This window comes from Crocodylus siamensis, chromosome 1, assembly GCF_052110815.1.
Source record: "Crocodylus siamensis isolate JL-2025a chromosome 1, ASM5211081v1, whole genome shotgun sequence".
Lineage (NCBI taxonomy): Eukaryota > Metazoa > Chordata > Crocodylia > Crocodylidae > Crocodylus > Crocodylus siamensis.
The window spans coordinates 156,952,927-156,975,581 of NC_143395.1; the positions used below are offsets into that span (position 1 = coordinate 156,952,927).

The following is a 22,655-nucleotide window of genomic DNA, read 5'->3' on the forward strand; positions in this document are numbered from 1 at the left end:
AGCAGTCTTGAGTTGTTGAACAATGGCCCCACATTCCTACTTATTTTCCACCTATTCCCTACATACCTAAAGAAGGATTTCTTGTTGTCCTTGATTCCCGTTGCTAATTTTAGTTCAGTCACCACCTTAGTTTTTCTAATCTGATCTCCACAAGTATGGGCCATTGCTATATCATCATCCTTGGGGCCTGTCCCTAGCTTCCATTGACTGTATGTCTCTTTCTTAAAAGAACCATGATTTCCCTGTTTAGCCAAGGGGGCTTCCCAGCCCTTTTGCTACATTTCCTCTTCATGGGAATGGACTTCCTTTGTGCTTCAAGGACTGTCTCCTTTAGGAATGACCTCTCAATGCACTCCTTTTGCCTTTGGTCCCTGATCCCTCAGCACATTCCCTACTAGTGACCTGAGCTTGTTGAAATTTGCATTTTTGAAGTCCAAAACTTCAAGTTTGCTATCCGATTTGTCTGCCTTGAGACAGACCATGAACGTAATGGCTTCATAGTCCTATCACCCAGGCTGCCCTCTTAGGTTTTAAGTCGGTCACCAGGTCATCTCCTTTGGCCAGAACTAAGTCTAGAAGAGCGTTACCTCTGGTTGGCCCATGCACCTGAGTCAGCAAAAGCTCTTTGATGCCGGTCAGGAAAGAACATGACCAATCCAACTTGGCCAAGCGGTCCTCCCAAGATACGTCTGGATAATTTAAATTGCCCATGATGACCATGTCCCATGCCCATGCAGCCTCTGTTAGTTCTCAGGTGAACTCTAGATCAAGTTCCTTGCCCTGGTTTGGTAGTCTGTAGTATATACCTACAGTTAGATCTCTCTAGCTGAGCCCCCTCCCACAATCCCCCCCCCCCACCTGCAGCTTGACCCAGACGGTTTCAAGCCATTCATCTCTGGAGCTGATGTCAGCATCCAAGGAGTTGTATTCCTCCTTCACATACAGAACTATACCTCCACCTTTTTTCCCCACTCGGCTCCTTCTATGCTGGCTGTAGCCTCTTATGCCTATGCTCCAATCATGTGAGGAGTCCCACCAGGTCTGCATAAACCCTACTAGATCGTAATGGTCATTGAAGAGCAGAAGGGCTAGCTCCTCCTGCTGGCTCCCCATGCTCCTGGTATTAGTGTACAGGCACCTGAGTCCTCCTGCTGAGGCCTCTGGCTTCCTGTCATGCTGAAGATTTCTTCCTATGGATATGTCTATACCAGTGGTTCTCAATCTTTTTGGATTCAAGATGGATTTAAAGCACCTCTCCATAACTTTTGTAAGTTAAGATGTACCCCATTTCAAAAATTAACTTATTACAATGCTTAACTCCTTGCAGAGAGGCCAGGCAGATGCCTAAGCCTAAACTAATCTGCTTATCTTGTCACACCTAGCTAATCTTCTCACATGTCTTGGTACCCTTCAAAGAAACTTGTGGCACCCTGGCTGAAAATCACTAGTCCGTAATGCAGGTTTTGCTGCCAGTCACTATTTAACGCTTCATTTTATGGAACTTCTCCAGCTCTGATGTTGCCACACTGAAGAGACCTCCATATAGAGCTATACCTGCTCAGATGTGGATCCATCTAGTGCAAAGCCCATGACTTTGGAAGAAGCACTAGAAACTTGCATTTATACGGGAAGATGGCCAAATGGCTACTGGAGAAAGGCACTCACTGGACCGCTATACAGTACTAGGAATGGAAAAAGTGGATTTAAAAATTAGATATAGTTAGGACGTTAAAAACAAAAAGCAAGTTATTAGCAGAAGATGCAAAGAATGCAAAGCTGCTCAATGACTGCTTGGCCCTAGTATTCAGAAAAATACAAGCAGTGACCAGACAACTAATAAAATTATTATGTATTAAAAAAAGACAAAGGGCTGCAAATCATGATAGGTAAACAGCATCAGAGAGATTTTTTGTTAAATTTGAATGAATTTAAGTTGGCAGTGTCTGATGAAATCCACTCTCAGTCCTGGAAGAAACCAGCTGAAGAAACCTTAAAGCCTTCTTGCATAACAATTCCCAGAGGACTGGAAAAAGGCTTAAAATAGTGCCCATCTAAAAAAGCAGGAGGGACGAGGACTGGGGAATTATAGACCAATCAGCCTGACTTAAGTACCCAGGAAATTGCTATAGCAAATTATAAAACACTTGATTTGTAAATATCTGGAGGAAGAGGGAGCAATCACTGGCAGTCAACACAGATTTGCTTCTTTGGTAGGAGAATTAGTTTGGTGAATGAGAAGGCGGCAGTGAACGTTATACACCTGGATTCAGTACAGCTTTTGTCACATTTCCATGTGCCATTCTCATAAGTAAACCAGAAAAAAATGGGCTAGACAGATTTAATATTAGGTGAATGCAGAGCTGATTGAATAACTGCAAGCTAATAGTGACTATAAATAGATTGATGTCAGAATGGGAAGAGGTTTCAAGTGAAGTTCCACAGAGGTCTGTTCTGGGACCAGTGCTGTTTAATGTTGTTAATGGTGACTCAGATATGGGGGTTGAGGGTTTATAGATCAAGTTTCCTGAGGACATGAAACTGGGAGGGCTTGCCAGCTCTCCAGAAGGTACGGATCTTGACATACTGAAAAAACTGGGCTACAGAAAACAAAATGAAATTCAACAAACACATATGTAGACTGCTATAAACCAAATGCACAAATACAACACAAGGGCATAACTGGCTAGGCAGTGGCACTGCCAACAAGTAACTGAGGGATATAGTGAATCACAATCTCAAGCTGAATCACCGAAGTTATGCCACTGCAAAAAATAAAATAAAATATAAATAAAAAAGAAGCATTTTGGGGCTGCATTAACAAAAGAATTATATGAAGACGTGGAAAGTGTTAGTACCATTCTACTTTGTGCTGGTTAGGCCTCAACTGGAATACTAAATACAATTTTGGGCTCCAATTTTAAGAAGTTAAAGTGAAGAATATCTTGAGATGAATAAGAAAGATGATAAAGGGTTTGAAATCTGATCGGTATGAGGAAAGGGTAAGAGAACAAGGTATATTTAGTTTGGAGAAAAGGACATTGAATGGTAACGGGAAGGAGACATGATACCAAATTTTCAAATATCTGAAAGGCAGCCATAAAGAAGAAGGAGAACAACTGTTCTCCCTGGCCATGGAGGGCAAGACATGAGGCAATAAGATTAAATTGCAGCAAAGCTGACTTAAATCTCAAAAAACCGTCCTAAAAACAGCAGAATAATGGAACAAGCTGCCGAGGGAAGATGTGGAATCTCCTTCACTGGAGGTTTTCAAGAAGTTGTTAGATAGGCATTTTTCTGGCATGGTTTAGAAATACTGCACTATACATCTCTGCAGGAGGTTGGACTAGATAATCCTTGCGGTCTCCCTCAAAATCATGACAATATGATCAAGCACTTCTAGTCTGCTTTCTTTAAGATAGAGGATGGGAATAGAAAGTCTAGCAAATCCAGGTACTCGTGACTGTCCAAAGCACAGCACCCATGATTGAATGACCTCCTCTGGGATGGCACGTGTTAAAACAGGTGAAAACCCAGAAGTGAGCCAGAGTCACAAAAGCAGGCCCCAGAACTAAACATATCATGCTGGAATTGTCCCTGGGGCAGGATGGGCTAGGGGAATTCCTAGTCCAGTATTCTGAGAAATTATTTTGTGATGGGCCCAGGAAACGTGCAGAAGAAGAAACAGTGCTGTAGCAGGAGCTGAAACTGGAGCCAGGTAACTGATGTCTGCCATCTTTATTACATTTTCAAATTGTAGCATAAATTGGAGGAATATCCAGGCTCTCCCAATAGAGTGGTTGTTATGGCTGATACTGTATTCATGGGATTAGATTTAGTTTCTATTAAGGGAAGAAGCCATTTCATTCCCCACCCCACTTACCACACCCTTTCCCCACCAATATGGGAACCAGTATGGATTCCAAACAGAGGAAAAAAAATTAAACTAGCAACTAGCAATTCAAGTTTACTAAATATACACTTATTGTTAGAAAAAAAAGGGTCAAGATTACAGGCTAAGAAAGAATAAGTGCATGTTTTGGCACGTACTGTTCAGTGTGGTGTCCATGCTGGAGGAAAGCACTGTGGTTGGCAGTCCCTGCGGCAGTCTAACAGTCTGGTGTATAATTCCCACTGACTATAGTAGGTGGAAAGGTTCAGTGAGGATGTTGGTATTTGTTTCACTGGGCTGCTGTCTGTTCTTGGTGTGGTAGTCATGCTGGAGCGTGTGCGCGGGTGGGAGAGAACTTAAGAAGAAGGTTGGTCACATTGCAAATCTCTCTAGCCTATTTCAGTATCATGTTTTGAGAGGGAACATAAACCCACTCCTGACTCAAGATGCTCCAAAATGTTTCAAGTAGCAGAATTGTAGTCAGTTGGTGAGATTCCTAGACAGGGCAAAGTTCTAATTTCTTTTCTGATGCTGTTTGTCAGCTGCCCCAGGGAATTTCCCTCCCCCCTCCTATTTCACAGCCCTACTCTTGGTTCTTAACATTTGCTGTGCTTGCTTCCTCCCTCAGACATGATAAAGAATGTCTTGTATTTGAAAACTTGTCTAACTGTACTCCAACCATATGCAGTTGGTCCAATAAAAGATATTAACCAAAATGTCCTTGACTCTCCACTAATAGATACAATATGGTCAACCATTGAGAAATCTCTATTGCATAGATGGGTGGTTCTCCACCTTTGGCCTGGAAAGTTCCCCCAACTCCTTTTGCCTCCCTGCCTCCTCTAACAGGTTTATATCTTCAGTGTTTGTCAGGTCTAAAATAGTATTAAAACCATTACCGGTAATAAGGTGCTTACTAGGATATATCCCCAATGTTATGGATCTCTCGCATTTTAATTCTTTAAAAATAAATTTAAGATTAAGTCCTTACTGTTATGGTTTTTGGGGGTTGGTGATGTGGCTAGCAGGTCCTAAATAGACCAGCAAACAAAGACTGATTAAAAGAATTCCAAGATGGTAACAGCATCCACCTGCTGCCTTGCCATGATGCATTATGTAAAAGGGTGGATTCTTTTCTTTGCTTCCACGGTCAGAAAACTAACATGCTCTTTCATTTCTTTGGCAGGACCTTCTACCTCTATGGTCTGAGGCATCTACCCAAGAGTCTTGGCAAGAAAGGTTACATCCGGTGTGGGTGAAAGCAAATGCTGATGGACATTTTGGGAAAGTTGGATGACAAGCTAGAATACCAGGCAGGGAAGAAGTGGAACTGAAAGAGGGAGAGGAAGGTGGGAAGTGAGAGAGAGGTCACTCAGTTTCTCAACCATGATTAGAGATTGAGGGAGTAGGACAGAGCTCAACAGAAAGGCCTACCGAAGAGGCTGGCCACATTTGCTGCTCCCAGCTAGTCAGATAGTAGCCCTAGCTCCAACCCTTAGTCTAGCAACAACACTGGTCTTTATCATGCTACATGAGCAAACAATGCAGCCATTGGAGAACTCTGGAGTCAGATGGTCAATGTGCCACTCAATATATCTAGCTAAAGTCCATGCATTTAAAGCTACAAACAACTTACAATGTGTTCTAGAAAAGGCACACAGGATCAAAGGAAAGTAAGGCTTGAAGGGACCTCTTAAGGTCATCTAGTCCAGCTCCCTGCTCAAGGCAGGGTTGTTCCTGACTAAACTATCCCAGATAAGTGTCTATCTAACCTGCTCTTGAAAATTTCCAGGGATTGAGAGTCCATAACTTCTCTTTTAAAATGACTCATCACCCCCACAGTCAGAAAGTTCCTCCTAGTCCCAACCTAAAGTTCCTCTGCTGCAACTTGAGGCCATTGCTCCTATTCCTGTCCCCGCAGCTTCAGAGAATAGTCTAATCTCCACCCTCTTTCTAATTGCCCTTCAGGTATTAGAAGACTGTTATCAAATTGACCTTCACGCTTCTCTTCTCCAAACTAAATAACCCTAGTTCTTTCAGCCTTTCAACAAGTTGTGTTTCCCAGGCCTCCAATTATTTTTATTGCTCTCTGCTAGACTGTTTTCAATCTCTCCACATCTTTCATGAAACATAGGGCCCAAAACTGGACATAGAACTCCAGTTTTATGGAGGCCTCACCAGTGCCAAACAGAACAGAAGAGTCATTTCCTTTAATATTCAAGAGACACTCCTGTTAAATAAAACCCCAGATGCTGTTGTCTTTTTCTGCAACAAGAGCACTGTAATAGGGATCCCTACCCCTATTATGTATGTAACTTTAAGGTTGCCAGCCCAGAGGAAGGCCATACCGCCTCCTTGGTGTGTAAGAGGCATTGGCCACTGGAGCTAAGCAGCAAGGGAGGAAGCAGCCTAGGGGTGGGAGTTCTACAAATACCAGTCAGTAAGTGAGAAGCCACAAGCAGGTAGGCTCTGTAGGCAAGTCAGAACCAGGAAGGCTACAGTGTGGGCGAGCCAATATTGGGCTCCCCCCTCCTCAGCTGTTCCGAGGGCCTGTAACCATTTGAAGAACAAGGTATGGCAGGTGAGATCACAGGCTCCCAGGTGATTGGGAGAGCATGCCAAGTCCCTCTCTGCAAGGGCCACAGCTCGAGGGCTGTTACAAGCACACTGTTGGCCCATATTCAGCTTATGGTCTCCTGTAAACCCAGGTCCTTCTCTGTAGTTCTGCAGCCTAGCCCAATCTGCGTATGTACACACAATTATTTTGTCTCAAGTGCAGGACTTTGCACTTGTCCTTGTTGAATTTCATGATTGATTGCAGACCACTTCTCCAGTCTACCCAGGTCATTCTGGATCCTAGCCTTACCCTCTGGATTGACACCAAGTTAGATGGATTTGCAGATATCCACAAATTTGCTAAGCATGCACTCAATACCATTGTCCAAATTATTAATGAAGATGTTAAGCCTTTGATGACTACTCATTCAGTAAGATGATCCACCTTACAGTACTTTTTGTCTAGCCTGTATCTGCTGAGTTAATTAATGAGAATGGCATGGGAGACAGTGTGAAAAGCCCTCCCCCACTTCCCCAGAGCCTGTAACCTTATCATAGAAGGAAATCTTGTTGGTGAGGTATGGCTTGTTCTTGGTTACTCCATGCTGGCTGTTCCTGATAACTTTGTTCTCCTTTGGGTGTTTCAACATAAATTCCTTGAGGACCTGCTCTAAGATCTTTCCAGTTCTTGGGGTCAGACTCAATGGTCTATAATTTCCCAGACCTTCCTTCTTCCTTTTTTTAAAGCTGGAAACTGTATTTGCCCTTTTCCAGTCATTTGGGACCTCACCCATCATTCAGTTTAAATACCAGTGAGATTAGTGTTGCACTATATAAAGGTTTGCTCTTGTTTGTTATTTTAATACTTCTTTATCCTTAATAAAGAACTATTCAAATAATCTTTCCATTAGTCAACTGTTCTTGTTGTACTATGTCTATATTGGCATGTATGCACTTTAGTACTATAAAGTTGTATACAAATTCTTTAATGAATATATAAAATATAAATCCATGTAAATGCAGTACCAAATACATTGTTTGACCACAATAAAAGTGAATAAGCATTTGTGAATAAAAAGCAATGCTCATATAAAAATAAGTAGCAGCAAAATTGGCGCAGTTCCCAGGTAACTAAGCAAACTGTAACAATAAAATCCAATTATACCCAAGTAAGTGATAGCAAAAATAGTGTCTGGCCCACAAAAAAAGCCTAAAAATACAATATTCATGAGCAAGTAAATGTTATGTGTACTATAGCAGTTCAGAGTATTATGGCTCTACGTCTACATCACCTTCTAATGAAAAGTTGTGGGTAAACAAGACATTGCTGATTTCCCTTGCTTGTTTGGGCCCCATCCCAGTGATGACAGGTGTACTTTCTGACTGCCTATATTAGGTCTACAAAACTGCAGTATTTTGAGTCCACTCCAACCAAAACAGTTCACATTTAGATTTGCAGATGTTATACAGGATGTAGAATACCCCAATAGTATGAACATTATTGGCTATGCTGTCAACCAAACAGTGCTGTAGGCAGCACCATCCTGCCCTAAGCCTGGCAAATGCATACTCTATCATCATCCTATGGCTGCTAAGAGTGCAATTAAAACTCCTTTTGACAGGTCCTTTTAGACTGAGGTACAATTTTATGAGTTATGGCAGGAGAGCCTAAGCAGGGCCCCTTAAAATAACAGTGGAAAAAAAACACCTTCATTGATAATTGTGTCATTTGACAGAAATATGGTCTCCGTTGCTTGTCTACATAGATAAACCCCAAATATCTTCAGAACCTTGGCATCATAAGCTTTACATCTCACTTTTTGTGTTCATGAACGTGCTTTTGTGGTTGAACAAAGCCTGCATAATAATTTAGCTATAACCTTTGCAGCTGTGATGCTTTTGATAGGCAAAGCAGAAGCAATGAGCACCATTAATGACCTTTGCAAACATAATGGAAAGCCCAATCTCCAAAAGCCAGGTATTATTTTTGAGACACCGGTTATGTTCACCACCCAACAGTGAAGTGTCTTACATGACCCTATTACTAAAGTACCAACATTTGACTTACCAGATTGGTTCAGCATGGCCCTATAGCAGTCTAGGATAGCTAGCTGCAGGAAGGCACTATTTATGTTTTGGATTGGTATGGCCACCGTCATTTGTGTATCCTGGTGCTGGAAGGTTAAGGTAAACTCTTTACATAGCTCCAGGCACAACTGTCCTTCCTCACACAGACTTTCAATATTCATTCCTGGTTATCTTGGGTCCTCATGATGATTTAATCCCACTAATCTGTACTGCTTACTTTGCACCAGAAACACTGGTCTATATGTAGCAAATGCATAGTCATAATAACAATCATCAGGTGCTTATACTTCTGAGCCATTCTCACTACTACCACTATCATCACCTTCTGAAGGAAAGACAAAGCCACTATCTACCCATTTTCCAGATTCTTGACCAGATCCTGCAATAACAGAACAGTTGTGATCGGACTCGAGGGGAATGCCTCCAGACCTCAGGTTGGGGAGGACCAGGTTAGAGAGCTTCTGGAGGGGCTGGACGTGTTCAAATCAGTGGGTCCAGATGCTCTCTACCCCACGGTGTTGAGGGAGCTAGCAGGGGTTATTGCAGGGCCCTTGGCACAGCTTTACGAGTGCTCATGGTGCTCGGGCCAGGTGCCGGATGATTGGAAGATAGCCAACATGGTCCCCATCTTTAAAAAAGGGAGGAGGGAGGACCCAGGCAACTACAGGCCTGTCAGTCTTACCTCCATCCTCGGGAAACTCTTTGAGAAGATCATCATGGAGCACATCTGCGATGGGCCGGCCTCAGAGATGATGCTCAAGGGCAACCAGCACGGTTTCATTAGGGACAGGTCATGTCAGACCAACCTGATTGCCTTTTATGATCAGGTCACAAAAGCCTTGGATGCAGGTGTTGCTGTGGATGTAGTCTTTCTGGACTTCAGCAAGGCCTTTCACAGTCTCCCACCCCATCCTCATTAAAAAATTGGGCGACTGTGGCATTGATGCCTACACAGTCAGACGGACTGCAGATTGGCTGAGGGGTCGCATTCAGAGGGTGGTGGTGGATGGGTCATATTCAACCTGGGCAGAAGTGGGCAGCGGAGTCCCCCAGGGCTCGGTTCTTGGGCCCGCACTGTTCAATCTCTTTATCAGCGATTTGGACAACGGGGTGAAAGGCACTCTGTTTAAATTCGCTGATGATACCAAAATTTGGGGTGAGGCAAGCACGCTAGTAGGGAGGGAAAGACTGCAGCAAGACCTGGATAGGTTACAGGGTGAGCTAGCAGAAACAGGATACACTTCAACACTGAAAAGTGCAGGTGCTGCACTTGGGCAGTGGTAACCAGCAGCACACTTATAAGATGGGAAATGCCCTTCTTGAAAGCACAGAAGTAGAAAGGGATCTTGGAGTCATTATTGCCTCCAAGATGAACATGGGCCGACAATGCGAGGTCACAGTTGGCAGGGCTAACCGCACCTTGTCATGTGTCCACAGGTGCATCTCTAGCACGGACAAGGAGGCGATCCTCCCCCTCTATGCAACACTGGTCAGGCCACAGCTGGAGTACTGTGTCCAGTTCTGTGTGCCCTGCTTCAGGAGGGATGTGGACAACATGGAGAGGGTCCAGAGGAGGGCCACCCACATGATCCGGGGACAACAGGACAGACCCTATAATGAGAAACTGCGGGACCTGAACCTGTTCAGCCTTCACAAGAGAAGGCTGAGGGGGGACCTGGTGACAGTCTATAACCTCACTAGGGGGGACCAGAAGGGTTTGAGAGAGACCTTGTTTCCCCTAGCGCCCCCTGGCATAACAAGGAATAACGGCCACAAGTTGTTGGAGAGTAGGTTCAGATTAGACATCCATAAGAACTACTTCACAGTCAGGGCGGCTAGGATCTGGAACCAACTTCCAAGGGAAGTGGTGCTGGCTCCTACCCTGGGGGTCTTTAAGAGGAGGCTTGATGACTACCTGGCTGGAGTCATTTGAACCCAGTTTTTTCTGCTGCCCATGCAGGGGGTTGGACTTGAAGATCTACAAGGTCCCTTTCGACTCTACTTCTATGATTCTATGATAAAAAGGCTTTACCGCAGCACTGTATCCACAGCTTGTCTGGCTGGAGCAAACAGCAGCAAGGAACAGACTTCTATTTCCCTTTGGACATAAAATGTCAGTTCTGTAGCTGCAGAAGTATTGTTTTTGCCACTTACGGTTTGCCATTCTACTATCTCTGCTTTATGAACATGTAAATGAATGCATGCAGACTGAGTATACACAGTAGGCTATATGCACACATCTGAGAGTAAGTCTCAGAAAAAGCCTGGGGGAGGACAATACTCCCATGTTTAAGACCCATAACTGGGATACAGTACTTACCTAGGAAGCTCACGACATTGGTTCTAGGGTCTTCTCTCCAACCGGAAGTTCAAGCACTCATTTCTGACTTCCTAACACAATGCTCAAACTATTGTGTTACAGCACAGGCACTATCCAATTCTCTTTTCAGCATTCCTTTTGAAGCTGAACCACTGCCGTTTACATTTCATAGTAACTGGATACAATTATGGGGAGCACCACAGTGGAGAAGCTTCTGTCTTATGAGGAACAAGGGTCTAGTTCTGTACCCAAACTAATATGTCCATCTCATTAAGCTCTTCTTCCTGGCCTGATATATCTCCCTCTTTTGCCTGCCCAGGGGAGCAGCTTCAAAAAACCAGCTAGCTAATGCCTAATTTGTGGTGTGGTGGTTAGAGAACCAAGCTGAGAAATCAGAGAAATATACTTTCAAGTCCCCCTCTCAGCAGTGGGGTTTATAGTTTGGTTTTCCTATTTCCTGAACTTGTGCCTTAACAACTCAGCTATCTGGGTTACATTGTGAGAGCTGCCTTTCTCCTCCACTCTTGTCCACTAGCCATCAGTCTCTGGCTAGCTATGTTTTTGTGACTTGGATGCACGGACACACCCATAATAACTGAGTAACCACACAGTTGCCCAGCCAATATAATGGCCTACCATGCATGCTCTGTCTATATGTTTGTTTACATGTCTACAGATGCAGGGGAAACAGAATCATAAACTGTGTTAGTAGCAAAAGTGCCACATACATGGCTAGAAAACTGCCAGTTAGACTAGAAAAGGAAAAACTAATTTCTCCCAAGATGAATGTGAAGATGAAAGAGCTTTGATTAAATGTGCTGGTGAGCAAAGAATACTTCCACAACCTGGCTCCAGGTAGTAAGACAACAAACACCCAAACATAAGCCCTCAGTAATCCTACCACTGTACACGTATCATGCAAAGTGAATAACTGCAATCTGGCAGGCTGGCTTACCACAGGTACACTGTACAATCTCAGTGAATCTTGTGCTGCTTTTCTGGGGCCCGGATCTCCTATGCCAGGGGTGGCAAACCTGTGGCACCCATGCCACAATGGCACTGGCAACCTCTGCATGTGGCACATGGCTGATGGGGGACAGGGCAGACAGTCCAGTGACAGGTAGGGCAGGAAGTAGAAAGCAGAGCAGCACACCAAGCAGACTGGAGTGGCACTCAGGGAAGATGCAGGGCTAATTTGTGGCATAACTGCCAACCAGGCTGGTGCCCACTATCCTACGGCCTGAACTGTGACAGCACAACTTTCTCAGAAGCCTTCAGACAGGCTGCTCAAGGGAACCAAAAGTCCTGTTACACATTGCACTTTAAACTTATCAAATGCTAATTGGTGTTAGTGCGAGTCTGAGTTCAGAGAACTTCAGGCCATATGGCACAGTAATTTTGGGCAGCTCCTGGCATTTTTAGCACCTGGACTGTCGGCACATTAATACCTGAAACTAGTTTTAAGCACTTGTTTGGTGGCTCCAAGTTGCACGACTCCACGGCAGGATTACCTCATTTTTCAAAGACATTAGGGCTGGAAGGGACCTTGGAAGATCATCAAATCCAGCCCCCTGCACCAGGGGCAGGAAGTCAGCAAGATAAACATCCAAATGTCTCTTGAAGGTATTCAAAGTACGTGCTTGAACCACCTCTGGCAGCAGGCTATTCCAGACCTTGGGGGCTCAGACAGTAAAGAAGTTCTTCCTTATGTCCAGCCTGAAATAGTCATGGAGGAGTTTGTGACCATTCGATCTTGTCATCCCTTGGGGCGCTCTGGTGAACAGACATTCCTCCAGTTCCTGGTGAGCACCCCGATAAACTTATAGGTGGCCACTAGATCACCCCTGAGCCTGTGCTTTTCTGGAAAAACTCTGATCTGTTTTCCCAGTTTGTGTCACACTATGGTGCAGCCACTGTAGTCTACACTTTAGTGTAAATACACCATCCATCACTCATCCCTTGCTGGCCCAGGTCAGGCACACTGCCCCCTCCACCCAACCCTCTCCAGCATCCCAGATCTCTGCTCGCTACTCTCCCTTCCCTTCCCCCACGCTTATTTGTGGCTGCCTACATTGTCTGTCCTGGGATAGCAGGCATGGAAGGGTTAATTAGCCTGCCTGGCCACCACCACCACTGCTGTTTTCTGGGTGGGCTCAGGCCAGAGAAGAGCAGCAAACCAGCAGTGGGGGCAGTGACCAAGCAAGCAGGTTAACTTTTCCTGACTGCTCCCCTGGGACAGACAGTACAGGTAGCTGCAAGCAAGCCAGAGGTGGGAGGGTGCATCCCCAGAGGATGGGGTTGGAGTTAGGGGAGTTCAGAAAGTGGGGTGGGATCTGGATTTTTACCTTTCAGTTCTTCAGGCCCCTGCAGGTTTGAATATAGGACTGCTCCAAACTCGAGCTAGCACTGACACTGCTCAATGTTTGCATGGCTCCCAGTGTAACGGGTAACAAGGTCCTTACCCCTTCAGCCTAAAAACCTTCTCTGACTGTCCCTGACCTGCACAGCTGTGACTTGCCACTAGAGGCTTGCGAGCAAGGGCTCGACTAGGAGGTACAGATGGGAGATGTCCACACAACACAGAAGGGTGTAGGGAGGGGACACTGCATCCTGGGATGCTGGAGGACTGAAACTTTGGCAGCTTATCTCTGAGGAGTGGCCACACATTTGTGGAACATGAGCTGGGTAACATGGCTCAGGGATAAACCTGCTCCAGAGTGTTATAACTTTAATATGCTTAAGGGGTGCTTAAAACAAATATACATGTCTTAATGTATGGACAATCCAGGGGTTAAAAGCTTTCTGAGCTGCCTAAAATCAATGTGTAACAAGGCCCTGATTCTTTTATATGTATTCTTTTCTTTCAATTTCTGAGCTGTAATTATAGAGGCCCATCCTGAGTGACGACTCATATTACAAATAATAACATAGAAGAAATCATAAATAGATTTTCTTCAGTCCAATCCTGCCTGACAACCTTAGAGAAGAGAGAAAACTGAGGAGCTTCGCAGCATGCCCAGAAGTTTAACATTACTAGGCACTCAGACCAAATGGGGAACAAGTTCCAAAACTCAGAACCCTTCCTACAGAGCAGACCTGTCAGCAGAACTTTTCCATTTCTATTAAAGGAGCTCAGGCTGGTTTCAACTCTGGCAGCATATTATTATTCATCTCTATTATTTTAGTTCCTAGGGAGAAAGTAATCCATCGGGTGACCTGGGCCAAAACCATTTCATTTTTACAAATTAAAGTTGATACTTTGAACTCCAGCTGTGAGTTGATTAGAAGCCAGTGCTATGGAGCAGTGGAAGAACACAGGTCCAAAAGTGTATAGAAATACTTGTCCACCTTCAAACTGGAGTTTCAACTGTGTACTCATACCATTTGATTACTATTCATTGGGTGCAATGACACAGGAGATTTCCTGTGCGGTTGCCTAATTAATGTCTCAGCATATACATGTGCACCCCTATTAGGGCACACAAAACTAATAAACTCTGCAGTAGGCTGGGACTTTTAAATACAAGTCCTACCCTACTCCAGAGTTTTTTTCATGTGTAGCAGCACACATACAGATGCTGCCCCGGCTGGCTGGGGCACAGGTGCTTCAGTGTGGGGCTAGCTGGCAGGCAACCCCTGTGCTGAAGCCCTAGTTAGCTGCTCCACAGCACATGGAGCCCAGTCTGAGCAGGTCAGCCTGCCAGCACAGGGCTGCTCTGACTCAGCTCCACGTGCTGTGACAAATAAACTCAAGAGCAATAGGCTCTGGAGTTTATTCATGTGCATTAATCATACATGTAGAGATACCGAATATGATCCAGGTGCCGCTATGTTTGTACATCTTAGGTAGCACCTTGGAATCAGTAGGGTTTCCCACACAGTGAAGAAATATTTCATAGTTTCATAGTTGGTAGGGTCGGAAGGGACCTGAGCAGATCATCAAGTCCGACCCCCTGCCATGGCAGGAACGAGTACTGGGGTCAAACGACACCAGCAAGGTGTTTGTCTAGCCTTGTCTTAAAGACCCCCAGGGCAGGAGCCTGCACCACTTTGCTTGGAAGTTGTTTCCAGATCCTAGCCACCCTGACCGTGAAGTAGCGCCTCTTGATGTCTAATCTGAATTTACCCTCTGCCAGCTTGTAACCCTTATTTCTAGTCACTCCTGGTAGTGCTTGGGGGAACAGGGACTCCCCCAATGCCTGCTGGTCCCCTCTGACTAGTTTGTAACAGGCCACCAGATCCCGCCTCGGCCTTCTCTTGTGGAGGCTGAACAGGTTCAGGTCCTGCAGCCTCTCCTCGCAGGGCCTGCCCTGCTACCCACTGATCATGTGAGTGGCCCTTCTCTGGACCCTCTCCTGAGATGCATCTGCGGATGCATGACAAGGTGAGGTTGGCCTTCCTGACTGCATCCCCACACTGCTGGCCCATGTTCATCTTGGCATCAATGATGGGTCCAAGATCTTTTTCTGCCTCTGCGCTGCCGAGAAGGGAGTTCCCCAGCCTGTAGGTATGGTGCTGGTTCTTCTTTCCCAGGTGCAGCACCTTGCACTTGTCAGTGTTGAAGCCCATCCTGTTCTTGCCCGCCCACCCCTGTAACCTGTCTAGGTCCGATTGTAGCCTATTCCGTCCTTCTAGCGTGCCCACATCCCCCCACATCTTAGTGTCATCAGCAGATTTGAACAGGCTGCTATTTACCCCCTCATCCAAGTCACTGATGAAGATGTTGAACAGTGCGGGCCCGAGGACTGAGCCTTGGGGGACCCCACTGCCCACATCCCCCCAGGTCGAAAATGACCCGTCCACCACCACTCTCTGGGTGCGGCCCTCCAGCCAGTTGGTGACCCACTTGACTGTGCAAGTGTCGACACCACAGCCCCCCAGTTTCTTAATGTGAACGGGGTGAGAGACAGTGTCAAAGGCCTTCCAAAAGTCCAGAAAGACTATGTCCACTGCTACCCCTGCATCTAAGGATTTGGTGACTTGGTCATAGAAGGCCAACAGTTTGGTCTGACAGGACCTGCCTCTAATGAACCCGTGTTGGTTGCCCCTAAACATAATCTCCCCTCCTGGCCCCTTGTGCACATGGGCCAGGATAATTGTCTCAAAAAGCTTGCCCAGGATTGAGGTAAGACTAACTGGTCTATAGTTCCCCAGGTCCTCCTTCCTCCCTTTTTTGAAGATGGGAACCACACCGGCCCCCTTCCAGTCCTCTGGCACCACACCAGAGCACCACGAGTGCTCGTACAGCGGTGCCAGGGGTCCTGCAATGACCTCTGCTAATCCCCTCAGCACTCTGGGGTGGAGATCATTCGGACCAGCTGATTTGAATACATCCAGTCCCTCCAGAAGTTCCCTGACTAGATCCTCCCTGACCCTTGGCCTAGGTGCGCCTCCTCTGGGGCCTGAGGGGGGCCCGGTAGGGAGCTGATTTGGTCCCTGCTCAGGAAAATGGAGGCAAAGAAGTCGTTAAATAGGTGAGCTTTGTCGTCTGGTGTGATGACCAATATTCCTAGCATGTCTTGCAGGGGCCCCACGTTACCCAGTACCTTCCTTTTGCCCCATATGTACTACTCTGTATTACTCGAATATAAGAAGACCTTGACTATAAGATGACCCCCCAATAATTAGGTTCTATATATAGAAAATGTATTAAATTGTTGTCGTTTTCAGGTGTAGCATATAATTATTGGAGGTTTGCCTTGAATTTCCCTCTTCCCACTACTACAGCAAGAAAAATAGATTTGGGGTGGCTCCCTTGTCCTCATCCCCACCCAACTTCTTCCCTCATCAGGCCCTTCCCCCCTTTCTCCCTTACTGTCAAACTCTGCTCTCCCTGAGCTCGTGGAAATGAGAAGCAAATTTGAAAACACTGACCTTGAAATAAGCATGCCTGTAGTAAATTACTGTGGGTTCCCATAGACTTAGTTTATCCAGAACTGATGCATTTTACCTGTTTGGAAAATGCTTGAATACAGGTAGGAACATTTTTAAACTGCTTGAGCACAGGAGGAACATTTTTAAACAGCCAAAGGCAGCTCCAAGTTCCTCCAGGTGCCAGCCCTGGGCTGGCAGGGGAAACTAAGGGCATTTCTGGGCTGGCAGGAGGCACGGGAGGTCAGCTCCAAGCTCTGGGGTGTGGGGGAGGAGCTGTGCCTGGCTCTGGGAGCAGCTCTGAGTGGTGGGGAGCTCAGGTCCAAGCAGCCCAGTAAACCAGGCTGGCAGCAGGGAACATGCCCCCTGCTCTGTGCCTCTGGGGGCCTTGCTCTCATGCCGCCTCAGGTGCCTTGGAGGAGCATGGCAGGGGAAGGAGGTGTTAGGGAGAGAGTGGGTTGCAGGCAGCCAGTGCAAAGGGAGGGTGAAATCTGCCTGGCTTTCCTTGCTTGATCCCCAGGAGCCAGGGCAGCATCAGCTGTCAGGGTCTGCCTTTGCCTCTGGCCAGCTGTTTCCTCCATTCTGCACTCAAGGGGGCTAGGGGTCCCTGCTGGAGGGTACAGCTTGTCCTGTAGCTGGATGAGGAGGGAGGGGAGGTGAGGAAGGCAGGAGAATCCCAGGGGAAGTGCAGCTAGTGAAGGTGATCCCGGTTCCAGACAGTCTCGGGCAGAGAACGCATCCCTATGCAAAAGAGCCAACTTTGGGGGATGCACCCCATGTCACAGAGCCATCTTGCGGGGGGGTGATGCACCCTATGCAATGGAGCCACCTGGGAGAGATGCAGGCTGGGGGGTGCACACCCCACTTTCTCCTGCAGCTAGAGGTGCCCCAAGATGTGTGCTCCACAGGTGCTGGCTGCTACCACGTTGCACATGGGTTAGGGTGTCTCTAGCTGTGGGGGAAAGCAGGGTGAACTCCCTTGGCCTGTGCCCCTCACCCCAGGTGGCTCCACTGCATGGGGTGCATCCCCCCCAAAGCCAGCTCTATTGCATGGGGATGCATCCCCTGGCTCAGCCTTTCAGGAGCTGTGACTCCCTTCATCAGCCATGCCTCCCCAGGATCCTCTTGCCTTCCCTACCGCCCCTCTCTTCTCTTCCAGCTGTGGGACACACTCTGTGCCAGGGACCCCATATCACCTAGAGGTGCAGAGTGAGAGAAACAGCTGGCCACAGGCAGAGGCATCCCTCTGCCAGCTGTGGCTGTCTAGTACCTGGGGTTCAAGCAAGGAAAGTCAGGCAAACTTTGCCCTGCTTTGCACTGGTCACCTGCAACCCACTCCCCACCTAACACAACCTTCCCCTGCTGCAATGCTCCAAGGCACTCAGGGTACCATGAGGCCAAGCCCCGCAGAGGCATAGAGCAGGGGCCACAGCTCTCCACTGCCAGCCCAGGACACAGGGATGTTACTGCCCTGCCCTGCCGACCCAGCCCTGGGCTCCCCACTGCTTGGGGCTGCCCCTGGAGCTGGGGGCAGCTCCTCCCCCACCCAGCCAAGAACTCAGGGATAAACTGAGCAGCAGTTGTGGCCCTATGCTGCATGGGATGAGCAGGAGCAATTTTCTCCTATGTTAGCATCTACAAGTGTGTTCAGGTGCATTAATATAAAGCACCATTGGATAGTATCTGTATCCATTGGTAATAGCAAACTCTGCTTCACATTAATCTACTGCACAGCAGTTGCTGCGCACATATAGATGGTTATAATTTACTGCACATTAGATTAGTCTAACGTGCAGTAAAGTGCATGTGTAGATGTGCGCACAATGCAAATTAGTCCAAAGTCAAAAAGGCTCATGACTTACAGTATAGTTCAGTGGGCTGGGCACCAGCAGAGTCAAAAGCATTTTAAGCCATGGTGATCCCATAGCTCAACACTGCTCAGTATGTGAATCTAGATACCTCCACCAAGATCCATGTGTTAATTAGCCCCCCACAGACAACTGGAACTAGGTGTTTTTGTTATGAGTCCTGGGATCCTCCAAAAATTTACATATAGATGAAACACAGGGCAACCTGTCCCAGCTCTATGTCATCGAGGGTAGGACCACACTAATCATAAGCACCAGGCTTAGAGAGGGAGTGACAGAGGGATTCTGGGTGTTTAGGGACCTGTTTGGTGATGGTTGCCAGGCATTTAAGGCTGGTGAAGAAGCAGGAATAATTGGAAATGGGATAGAAATGTGCAGCTCAGCCGTGGGAGCGAAGAGGAAGTTGAAATATATGCAATGTAGTGGCTCACCATGACTTGAGAGTCAGTGGTGAGGGGGACTGAGCTAAATGGGCAGTACTATACATATAATCTTATTATGATAGGCTGCCCTAACCTAGCCTTGGGGTCAAGGGAAATACCATGACCACTAAGGTGGTTTTCTTACTGGTTGGGGAAAACCATGAATATGGTAAGGGGTAGTACTCTGGCTGAGGTAATGCAGAGTTAGTCTCCCACTTTCACTTCCAGTGGGAAGATCTTGGCTATACATCGATTTTATGAAAATGGGAGACTCCTCCCTAGCCGGCTCTCATGGCCATATGGCTGAGGGCAAGTGAAACTTGGGGGCACCTGAACCCCAAAACCCCTGGGATTGGGCCTGCTCACAGGATGCCCACCAAAGGATTTGGAAGTATCTGAAGTCCCAGGTAGGGAGGGAGGATGGTTGCTGGTAGCAGGGCCACATATGGTTCTTGAATGACTCACATGGATTTGGAACTGATTTGACTTGGGACACGAACAATTTTCCTTAAAAAAAAAAAAGGAAAAAAAAGAAAAAGGTCAGCCTTTTGGCTAAGATCAAATGTAGCACTAAGGGGAGGGTGTCCAGGCTGACTCTGATCCTTTCTGGTGCCAGCCTGGTGGCAGTTCACTGTGGAGGGAACATCTGGCTGTTTTGTATTTTTTTTAAGGGCCACACCAAGAAAAGAAAAAAAAAAAGATAAAAGGTTCTCATCGTATGTTCGCCCAATGGACCATGTGTTTTATAGTTATGCTTAGTGTTGGCTGCATTTAATCAGCTTCATAGTTTCCATTACTGAGCACATGCTGCTTTTGGCAGCAGTTCAAAGACAGACCATGTATTTAATGAGCTCTCCTTGTATGTGAATATAAGATGAGGAGCTCTCCCCCATGCTGAGTGAGGGAATAAAAACCTCATCTTATATTTGAGTAAATACAGTATTTGTCACGGAGCCATAAGAAGAACTTGGTCCTCAGACAAGTATCTAGGGGAACAGGCCCTGTTTTTCTGCTAAGCCCTAAGGCCTCCTCTCTTTGCAACAGGAAACTTGACACCTCCACTACTCAGAAAACAAGCCCTGGCTTTACCAGTCTTGTTTTTTGCCACAGCTCTGTCAGCAAGTGCAAAAGACCTTGAACCCCTGTTTAAGAATTAGCATCTTTAGAAGCTATGCAAACAGATGTTTACAGTTATACAGGACACTCTTTTTAGGGTCCTTAGTCTGGAGTGGAAAAAGAAGGCTTTTAGGCTCGTCCATGCTGGCAGCATTATCTTTCTCTCTGCCCCTGAAAAACTAGGACATATCTTTCCACACTGAGCAGCAGAGTTTTTAACGTGCAGTGTCCTGACACCTGGGTTCTTTGTTTCAAGCACTCATAATGTTGTTTGTACATATTTTGCATCTGCTAAGTATTGAAAGTTAACACCTGGTTATCTTTCAGTGTACTGCTAAGGTAACTCCAATCCTAGGTTGATAGGTCATTTACATTCAGACATGCCTATGACACCAACACTTGTCTTTTATTCTGCTGTCCTTGAGAGGAAGTTAATGCTTTCATGCCTAGTAGGTCACAATATAAAACTGAGTCACAGAATCATAGAAAGTTAGGGTTGAAAAGGACCTTAGGAGGTGCTCAAAGCAGAACCATCCCCAACTAGATCACCCCAGCCAAAGCTTTGTCTAGCCACCTTCTGAAAACCTCCCAGGATGGAGCTTCCATCACCTCTCTTGGTAACTTGTTCCAGTGTTTTACTACCTTCCTAGTGAGAAAATTCTTCTAATAAATAATCTAAACCTCCGTTGCTGCAACTTTAAATCATTGCTTCTTGTTCTGTCATCTGCCACCACTGAGAATAATCTAGCTCCATCCTCTTTCAAACTCCCCTTCAGGTAGTTGAAGGCTGCTATTAAGTCACCTCTCAATCTCTTCTTCTCTGGAATAAATAAGCCCAGTTCCCTCAGTCTTTCCTCATAAGTCATGTCCCCCAGCCCCCACACCATTTTTGTTGCCCTCTGCTGGACTGTCTCCAATTTGTCCACATCCTTTCTGAAGTGGGGGGCCCAAAACTGAACACAGTATTCCAGATGTGGCCTCACCAGTGCTGAATAGAGGGAAATAATCACTTCCCTTGACCTACTGGCAACACACCTACCAATGTAGCCCAGTATGCCATTAGCCTTCTAGGCAAAAAGGGCACACTGATGGCTCATATTCTGCTTATTATCCACTTTAACCCCCAGGTCCTTTTCTGCAGAGCTGCTGCCCAGCCAGTCAGCCCCCAGTCTGTATTGGTGCATGGGATTGTTCCTTCCTAAGTACAGGACTTTGCACTTGTCCTTGTTGAACCTCACGAGATTCCTTTTGGCCCAATCCTCCAATTTGTCTGTCACTTTGAATCTTAGCCCTACCCTCCAGTGTATCTACTATTCCCTCCATTGTGGTGTCATCTGCAAACTTGCTGAAGGTGCTCTCTGTGCCATCTTCCAGGCCATTGATGAAGACATTGAACAAAACTGCCCCCAGGACCAGCCATTGTGGCACTCCACTTGATACTGGCTGCCAACTAGACATCAAGCCATTGATTACTACTCTCTGAACCCAATGCTTCAGTCAGCTTTCTATTCATCCAGCCCATACTTCCTTAGCTTTCCTGTGAGAGTGTTGTGGGAGACTGTATCAAAAGCCTTGCTAAAATCAAAGTAAACCACATCCACCTGCCTTTCCACATTCACAAAGCTAGTCATTTTATCATAGAAGGCAATCAGGCTGGTCAGGCATTACTTGCCCCTGATGAATCCATGCTATTCTAACCACCTTTTTCTCCTCCCAGTACTTAGAAATGGATTCCTTGAGGATCTGCTGTATGATTTTTCGAGGGACTGAGGTAAGGGGATTCAAAACATACTTTCCCTAAAAATATATATATTCCACACATTCCTTACAGTTCTAGTAAACACGTAAAAAAGGAAGGTAGGATTTGATCCTATCTGGTGTAATAGCATAAAGGAAATAAAGGACAGGTATATTTCTGACAATACCACATTGTGTCATTCTGCACTCCTATTGGCTTTTAGGATGATTGCCTTTACTTTTTGGTAAAAGCCTACCATTGCCATTATCATTTTCCTTACTCAATTTCAAATGCCTTGCTAAATGCCTGTGATAAAGCCATGCTCCCAACCATCACATTTCTGGACCCAATGGGAGCCCTGCAAGTAGGAGGACACAACTCTAAAGGCCAGATCTAGCATGTGGGCTGCAGTTTCAGCACCACTGGTATAAATAAACAGGTAAATACAATCCATCATCAGAGAGCCTACAATCTAAACTACACATACATTTGGATTTGTTCTTCATGAAATTCTGAATCTTAAATGCTAACAGCCTGTAAAGATGACTAAATTCTTCTTTAAGATAAGTGATGTCCATCATAACCATGATCATAATCTGCAAATTACACAATCTGTCCAACAGGAACCTAGGATTTCCAATTATGGAATTTTTAATAATCAAAGTTGCTACTTAAAATTATCACATTCATTGATGATAGGTCGAAAACTCATCTAAAAGTTACTTACATTGTGTTTCAGCTCCCCAGATCATTCTGAATTCATACTAATTCTATATACACATAAGGA

The 22,655-nt window shown here is 46.0% G+C and overlaps 1 protein-coding gene across 5 annotated transcripts in view; it reads right to left on the reverse strand.

Annotated features, from left to right (window-relative positions):
- The window catches only part of KIF6 (kinesin family member 6), a 421,087-nt gene that overhangs the window by 98,143 nt on the left and 300,289 nt on the right, over positions 1-22,655 (reverse strand). The window lies entirely within an intron of this gene.